The sequence below is a fragment of the Lissotriton vulgaris genome, chromosome 5 (assembly GCF_964263255.1).
Source record: "Lissotriton vulgaris chromosome 5, aLisVul1.2, whole genome shotgun sequence".
Lineage (NCBI taxonomy): Eukaryota > Metazoa > Chordata > Amphibia > Caudata > Salamandridae > Lissotriton > Lissotriton vulgaris.
Genome location: NC_141693.1, coordinates 1,126,271,792 through 1,126,281,227, shown reverse-complemented (window position 1 = coordinate 1,126,281,227; position 9,436 = coordinate 1,126,271,792). Strand labels below are relative to the sequence as shown.

Sequence of the window (9,436 nt, the reverse complement as noted above, 5' to 3'; positions counted from 1 at the left end):
GGCTAAAATGGTAAGTGGGTGCACGTGGCTCAGTTGTCTCCGTGAAGCACCTGCGTGGGTTTCAGGGGTGGGGCAGTGGCTGGTGGTGTCGTGACTCGTGACCAATGCACTGAATTGAATACTGGTGCGGCACAGGTCATGCTAACATGCTTGCGGCCTTGCACTTTGCAGAGCGAGCAATTAAAAGTGCGGCATGCGCGTTAGCCGCAATCGGAGATCCGATATCAGGTCAGACCCAGGCAGATGCCATGCTGAGAAGGACTGTCCGAGGTCCGACTACGTCCGTCACGACTGGCCATAATTTACTCATTACAGGGCCCTGCCTGGCTAGCCTTGCCCAGTTGCCCTGCCAGGCCCAGCTCAGGCTCCGTAGGATTTAGTGAAGCAGCCAACCAGTCACTGGCAGCTTACCTCCGCTCCAGCCACTGCTCGGAGTCAGCAGATGCGAGCAGCCCCCGCAACTGTCAGCCCCTGTCCGCAAGAGAACTTGCAAAGCCCGGCTGCTCATGCGGATGCCCCCGTGCCCTTGGCTGGGCTCTCCCTCTGCTCATGTTTTACCTCCCCTTGGTGAAAGTATTGTGTTTTTGTGCAGTGCCCCAGGTCTGAGCTCACTGCTCAGCACCATGGTCCCCTGTACTGCGGGGCAGACCCCTGCCCTGCTGATGCTATTTCTTCTACCTCCCTCTGATTCAACTTCCACCGGACCCTCCTTGGACAGACCCAAACCAGCGATCCAAAGGCTGAACAAACAGCGGGAAGCACCCCTTTATCATATCCCGCCCCCTCCTATTCTCCCGCAAACCCAGGTGCATCATGTCGGGTGGGTAGTCAACTCGCAGCCTCGTTGGAACCTCACATCCGAGCCTGGGAAATGCCCGGGCAGACAGCGAACGACAGGAGCATCCTGGAGAGCCGGAGAGAGGATGCTTCACAGTCCGGGGTGGCAGAGCCGATGGCCCGGAGAGAGAGAGGGAAAACAGAGGGGCTGATCTCTGCAGCAGTGAGGCGAAGGGACTACGCTCACCCTGGAGGGGTGGTAACTCAGTACACCCAGTCGGAAATAGAAAGGACAACATTTGTGACCGATTGGAATCCAGCGCAGGGGTCAGGTCACCACCTCTTACAAATAATGGACCCATCCACGCAGGAGAGCATGCAGGCCAACGTGACACCAGGGACGAGGAAAGCATACCCTCTTGTCTCAATAGAAGCAAGGAGACGAGAGGTACAAAGTAACAGTCTATCTGAGCCAGACAGACAGGAAGCCCAAACTCACACCCCATCTCAACCAGGAAGAAGAGAAGCACAAACTCACATCCCATTAGTAACAGAGACGACAGAAGCACAAACTCACATCTCATCTCAATCAGTGAAGCTAGAAGCACAGACACGCATGCTAGCTGGACCAGGGATGGTTGAAGCACAAACTCACATCCCATCTCAACCAAGGGGACGTGATGCACATATTCACATCCCGTCAGAACCAGAGAGGGCCGAAGAACACACGTATATTTCATATGAATCAGGTAGACAAGAAACTTACACTCACATAGCATCAGGAAGACAAAAAGAACTGGCCAGCATCCCTTCAGAAGTTAAAAGAGCATCTACTCAGGCTCATATCCCATCAGAACTAGAGAGAGCAGTGCCAAAAACTCACAACCTATTAGAACCAATGAGTGCGGAAACTCGCATCCCACCAGGATCAGAGATAGTCAAGGTGCTGGTCTCTTCAGAATCGAGGAGATCTGAAGGTCTGACATCCTTGCAACCCAGAAGCTGGGCAGACAGAAACACATATCCCCTCAGAACTGGCTATGGCAGAGCCCCAGAAGCTACCAGAACCTGGCAGAGATGGTGGTGGATCTCGAGGCCGATTAATACATGGTAGGTCACCTCGTAACACAATTGCTGGCTATCACACTTTCCAAGTACAAGATGCTTCTTCCGTTCAGACCCAAGGCACTGAGACCCCGTCTGAACCGGGAAGAACACAATCCCCATCAGAATGGAAAGGAGTTCGAGCTCTGAACCGATTCAAAAGGATGGTGATAGTGACAAGTGCATCAGGTGCAACGAGAAGCTCTCTGGGTTTAGATGTACTGAGACAAGGAACAGCAAGGCCTGCTGAGACTGTCAGAAGAGCCAAGAGACCCAGACCGATCAGAACCACCAGACACAACAGGTGAAGCCTCCTCAGAAAGAATTCTTCCTTTTGTAAAAAAACCCTCACTCACCAACCTAGTGGTGACATGCTTCATCATCGGGGTCCACCCTGATGACCGAGTGCCATCCGGGTGTGCTACGACACCTGAACTACAGTGGAGCTGGATTGTGAGTGATAAGTGCAAAAAAAGGGTGTGTTAAAAATTGTCCTGATTTAACTTAATAACATTTTTTTTTATTTGTAAGTAACTGGACAATGTTAAAAAGAAGTGTGGAGATACTTTGAGGGTAATTATGACCAAGAGTATCTCTGGAGGTGGTCTGGTCTACATGTTTCAACCTATGTGTGGAAGTTACCAGGTTTTCATCAGGACCAAAGGGATAGAAAGTGGACGGTATACACCCCCTAAAAGGTATACCCAGTCCTAAATTCTTGTGACCAGATAAGCAAAAAAGTCTGCTATCAGTGTAAGCTCCTGCCAAAATTGGCGGGCTTGTAATAAAAAAGACCTGTTGGAGGAAAGGAAAAGCAATCATAAATAAATGTAATTACGTGCCTGTAACGTTGTGATGATTCGCACGTGTCAACATGCATCATGCCATTCCCATTAAGTTTCAGTGTGCAGCCTGCCGGAGGTTCAGGGGTAAGCATAGGCGGAAAATCCGTTCCGCTCGCGGATTTTGCGGATTTTCGGGAAATTCGCAATCCGCGAGATTCGCGAATCTCCCGCAAAATCCGCAAATCCGCGAGCAGCGGATTTTGCTCGCACTGCTCGCACTGTTTGCGTGAGTTCGCGCCCCGAATAAGTGCAAAATTGCAGAAATACGATCTTAGCAAAACTGAAAGTAACTACTTACCAGGTTCAAAAGTTCAGGCTCATCATTAGTAGCCATTTCCTGTAGTGCTTCCTGAGGGGCCCCTCCAGAGTTCAGTTGCCAGTTATGTGACCCTGCTCTGAACCTCAGAATAGTTACACATATGCCACAAAGGTCCTGAATTACAGCTAAGGGAGACAAGCAGGAGCCAGGCTGGAAGTTAAAATCCATTAATCAGCCCCTAATTCATTATTGTCAGTTGGGGCAGGGCAGGTGTTGTAACTAATTTTGCAACAATGAAAGCACTTAGCAAGTGCAAAAGATCACTAATCAGGGCGCACTAAGGAAGCAGGTGCCAGCTAAAAAAATATTCTGTGACACATTAATCAGCCCCAAATTAATTCAGGTCACTTGAGGCAGGGAAGGTGTGCTTTGCTTTGCCGAAAATAATGTACACTGGACAACCAGAGGGTGTGGTGATGAAACAGAGGGTGGCATGGGTGGGCCAGAGGGTGGCATGAGTAGTCAGAGAGTGGCAGTGGTGACAGAGAGTGGCAGTGATGAAGAAGAGTGTCCCAAACAGGCTGGACACGTAGAAACAACAAGTTCGCAAAACTTGCGACCCGACAGGTAAGTTCGCAAATTGCGAAATTGTAAAAACCCTCGCGAACTGGCAGAAACACGGGCGAACACAAAAAAAAAAAATCCGCAAATTCGCGGGAATTCGCGGATTTTGCGGATTGCGAGTTCGCAAATCTGCAAAATTCGCGAACGCGAGATCCGCAAAATTCGCCCATGCTTATTCAGGGGGCTTGCTTGTAGGTATATCGACTATGCAGTGCTATAGTGTCGCTGCTAGGTAACCCCTGAGGGGTAAGGAGCCATCAACATTCACACTGATCAATACGTTTGTGAAAGGTGGCTTTAATTTAGTCACACGCGCGTCCAATCTGTAGTGGCGTGCTAATGCATCCTCTCAATATTATGTGTGAGGACGGGATTAAAAACATGCCATTTTTACCAGTACTTCAAACGGACAAACTTAGACCAACATACGAACAAGACCAACAAACGAACAAACATTACTGGTTAATTGGCTATTCTTACTCCTACTAGGTGTCTTTTGGCTTCGGAGGGCAGGGGATGGGTATTCCTCAGCTAAAACATATTCTGTGGGTAGTGAGAGAAAAGAGTTGGGTTTAAGCGCTGTTTCCTTTTCCCAGAACACATCCCATTAAGAATCCACGATTCTCTCTGGTGATACTCCTCCTATTGTTAATTATTATACCTTACCCAGGGGAACAGGAGTAATCCCCATTCACTTTTTGTGAATACAATCCCTTACTCTCCCTTTTGTTGTTACACAAAGCCTCCTCAGAACCAGATATGAGGACACTTGTAACCCTGCTGGAGCCAAGGGATGCAAGAACCAGGATTAAGTACTAGAAAAATATACCATAGAGCTATACTTACCAATAGCCCATATACCTCATTTACCATACATAAATCAGTCTGCAATGGAAAAGGTTCAATTGTTTATTTTGCAAAGCGCCCTATACAGGGGAGCCTCCCTCTGGTCACAGCTTGCAAAGGTGTGCAGAGGAGACTGCTGGATCACGTTCAAAACAGTGCATATATACTTTCGACATACCTCATAGAAGCCCCGTACATGAAAAAGTACCAGTTCAAGACCAACAGGAACACCCATATAAGGCACAATAAATTGGTTCGAAACTCTGCTAAAGTTATTCCGGGGATAGGTCAGTAAAGGTGCCTCCCTTTCGCTCTGGTGCATGGGAGTACAGGCATGGCACCTGCTGGAATGTGCTCATCCTACAAGAAAGAGCAGATGTGACCTTGAGTTTCCTAAGTTAGAATCTATGCCCTGTTCATAGCCTAGGCCGACCTTTCGTACTTCTCCTCTTAGCAGTATGTCACGTGTTTTCCTTACTAACTAAAGAGCCCTCGGGAAACGAAACCAAGATGGCGTTTGTTCAATTCGGGTCCGATTCTTAAGATGTACATGGGTCAAGAGGCTTTTATCGAAGTACCAGATATATATTGGATACATTATGACAAAATTATATAGTATATATTTTATATTTCTTCAGACCGCCCTTTTGGCGTGATGTAGCCAATATATATATAAAGGCTGCTCTTCTAATCTAAGAACACACCCTCATCTATCTGCATGAGGCTGGCCACCTCCTTCTGCACTAACTGTTTTTCAATTTTAGTATGTCAGGAAATTGTCAAGGAGGAAGTAAGTTTGGCTGCATAATAGGAGCAACATACCATGCCACAATGAAGGCACAGGCAGCAAACAAATACCACTCCCAGTGCTCCAGCCAGAATCATGAAAATCTTCCAGCCCCAAGTAGAGAGGAGATCCCAAAACCACCAGGTAAAAGACCAAGTTCAAGTGTTAGCATGGACTTCCGCAGCTAAGCGATGCATTTTTTGAATAGCAAAATGTATAGTGGGAGCAGTATCTGGAATATATACACAGCAGGAGCTGCCGATCACATGACATGCTCCTCCTCGATCTGCTAGGATGACGTCAGGCACCATCCAATTTTGCAGCGAGACAAGCCTCGTAGCCTGAAGCTCTACAGTAAGGTTAGTTAAAATCCCAGCAGTAGTTTGAACTACATTTTCGACTACTTTAGAGAGGCGCCTAACATCTCTACTAGTGATAATGGGACCCCATATTGGAAAGAGACCCTTCGCTATGTCCATAAACTGCTGAGCAGCAGTATCAGTCTGATCAGTGCCTTCAGTACTAACACTTCTGCATACTCGATAAGGATCTAAACTCCGTTTAGTCAGCTGGTGTGTTTTGTGATAGTTAGAAGGAGCTATATACACTGTAGGATACAAGAAGGACAGGTAACATTTTCCAGCCCACCCTCTCAGAAGCCAAGTATAGGCGTTTTCTCCACATACAAAATATACATTAGGAGGAGTAATTATAGGTGGTGTACTGGTAATATGCAAAATGTAAGTATAATTACATCTACTATTCCCCACATTAACATGACCTTTTCCTTGTATACAAAAGGAAGCAGTACTATTCAGAATAGGAACTGGCATTGCCTTATCATCGGTGACATTTCGATCCTGGAAATGCTGAAAATATTGGGTAGAATTGAATTGTTCAAAGTCCAACATTTCCTCCTGTAACCAAGTAGCGTTTTCATAAGTGGTGTACATATTCATATACGCATCCGGATCTAAAGATCCCTCACCCTGATTCCCCTGAGCATCAAATCCCTGGTGTTGTTCTATATATTTTAGAAAAGCTTCATAATCCTTTTTAGTATATCTTTTGGGGTCAGCTACATAATGCAAATACATGAGTAATAGTAACTGAAACCAGGCTTCACAACTTGCCAAGTATGATAACGGTAAGGAAATGAACAAATCATGGCGATGCATTACAGATGGTAAGAGACTACATACCCAGCAGTTTGTCTTATTCGTCGTGCTATGAGTCTTGTGGTAAATTTAAATTACCTATACTTAATTTATGCGGTAAAGTTCAATAAGAATAACTCAGAAAAAATAAGAGGCAGAATCCGTGGCATCTGAGGTTTTAAAAGGGGTTTTATTCCTTAGAAAGGAATTTGTTCGAACCAGGCAAATCGCATTCCATCACCACGAAGGTTCAGGAAGGGATAGACAATACTTTATTGACAGAATATCATATATATAGTCAATGTATTACAGTGGTGATGAATGCAGAAGGCGTAGCAGCTGAGAGGAGAGATAAGAAAACATATACGTAATGAAAAAAGGCGGAACAGAAGGTGTGCACAAGGGTGTGTACTAGAAACGTCACATAAAGGTGTCACAATTGGGTGGATCCATAAGAGAATCCTGCAGTGTCAGCAGAAATACATGGCAGAGATGCGCGCGCAGCAGCATGACGTGCAATTGGCGTGGAACTGGAGGGTGAAGGGGACTTGACATTTAGCCTTACATGAGGAGACAGAAGTCTGGGGTGTCAGAACAACCTAATCCCAAATCATATCTAATATCGGGTGTTTGGAGAACTGTATTATCTGGAGGAAAAGGTCTCTTGGGCAGAGGCTATTCTATACTGACTATTAGTGCGTGTATATGCGTCTACGTGTCTATATGTAGTGTGGGGGCCATGGGCCTACCATGGTAACGGGAGCAATGAATTACTTGCATGGAGACAGAAAGGCCGGGCCCTTTACTCTGCAGCTGGGAAGGATGTTTACCTAAACTACTAGACAGGAATGTATTTTCGAGGAGCGGAGCAGATAACTTGAAGGCAAAATACAGTCTTGGCAGGCAAGCAGGCCGAGCCTGGCACCGCTAGCCGCGCAGGGAGTAAGACAAAGGTCAGGGATACAGATGCGAGTCCAGGCTGCAGTATCCAGAGACAGGAGGCAGGAAAAGACTCGATGACAGAAATCAGGGCCTAACTCGCCTGAGCCAGGGAAAACGTGAAGAGTGCACCATGTAAAGACGTTGGCAAGGCACACTTAGGAATGGAATATCCGACCCATTCATGGTGGATCTGAAAGAGGACATGTTAACGTTGGACGCAAATGTATTTGCGTCTTCATAGCTAAAAGTGGAGGGAACATACATGTACTTGAAGCACGTACATGGAGCCGTTGGGGTCTACGATAGGGGACATAATTGACCATAAAAATTCATATTTCCTCATTCCCTCCTTGTCCCCTACGGACCCTTCATGATATATCAATCCTCATCAATCTATCAATCTGTTCATGTAACATCATTTGCTCTTCTTTCTTCTTACGGTGTTTTGAACGTGGACTTGAATGAGGAATACATGATGTGGCGCACAAGCCGCAAATCGCTGGCCCACATTGTAAACATAGGCAACAACTGAATACTATGAGAAGGGCAATACCTAGGAAGGATAGGATCTTCCATCCCCAGGCTGACAACACACTCCAGAACCAACCGGACCAAGTCCAGGTGCCTGGATTCTGGTGTATCTGACTGGCAATCTTGTGAAGACGGGTTATGGCTCTATATACTGATGGCGCATTTTCTGGAATGAAAACACAGCAGCTCGATCCGATGACCCTACAGGCTCCGCCCCTATCTGCCAGGATGACGTCAAGGACAAGACGATTTTGAAGAACAACAATCCGCATAGCAGACTGCTCCTCAGTTAAGTTGCCTAGGGCGGAAGTAGTCTCATTCACTACTGCTTCGAGGGTTCTGGTTAATCTACGTATCAGTTTACTATTAAAGACAGCACCTAAGTAGGGAAAGAAACCTTTATTGAAGTCTGTATATTGCTCCCATGCCGTTTCAGTGTAGTCGACAATCGGGAGATCTCTCTGGGGTCTATTGTGTACAAGATGAGTATTCCTATGATAATCAGGAGGGGCTAGGAAAACAGGTGGCAGAAGGAATGCAATGTAACAGGTGCCATCCCAATCTGGAGGTAAGCGTATATATGCGGTATGACCACAAATGAAATAGGAATGACGGGAAGCTTTAAACGTAGACTTGCCTTTATCACTGAATTCGATCACAGTAGTACATTTACTATGACCCAGGTGTACCGAACCATTCTTTCTAACACATAATTCACCTTTGACTGGTAATACTGGCATAGCAGGCAAGACTGGTGCGGTTTCAGATTCAACATTCAGAATCATGAGGTTAAGTGTAAAGTTACCTAATCCATATACTTCATTTTCTAGATCAGTCCCTGTCCTTTTGGGGAGACCCTCCTTGTCAGGGAAACATACTTTATGCAAAACGGTGTTCAGATTTCCCCATACCCAGTTGCCCTGGTAAACTACGGAATTGGAATCTAAGGAATTAATCAAACTAAACCATGCACCACAGGAACCATTGTGTGTGAACGGGTACGGGAAGAGAGGCAGAACTCCCTTGTATTTCTGATAGGGAGGGAGTCGGCCACATATCCAACAATTTGTAGCGTTGCTGGTCTGATGGGAATGATGTAACATACTAATGAATGTGTTGTTGCGCAGCGCAAGTCGGTAAGACAATTCATGCGGGGGTAATTCACTGAAAGAATGTTCTGCAGTAACATTGAAGAGAGAATGTGCACGTTTGAAAATAGGGTAGTATATATGCAACAGTATACTTGCAGCAATAATCAAAAGACTCAGAAAAAACATAATTAATAGTGTCACGATACAGTGGCTGCGAAGTGATTTACAATATTCACGTTTCTTGAGCTGTTTCTGTCTATCTCTCTCTCTATCGGGGTCTAGGGGATACATGTCAGAGACTCATCTAACCGATTCACCTAGGGGAGGACTTAAACAATTAAACTGTCTGACTTGCTAGACCTCAACTTAGATTTATACTCCTGAGAAGAAGTTTTCTCGACCAGAGGGAGTTTTGTATCAGTCTGTGGAGGAGGGCAAGGCTGAGAGTTCAAATCTGGCCGCAGTCCATGAAA

General features: G+C 46.0%; 1 pseudogene; it reads left to right on the top strand.

Moving 5' to 3' along the window:
• Nucleotides 1–623: 623 nt before the first annotated feature.
• LOC147712082 (uncharacterized) overlaps nucleotides 624–9,436 on the top strand; it is a 74,807-nt pseudogene continuing 65,994 nt past the window's right edge.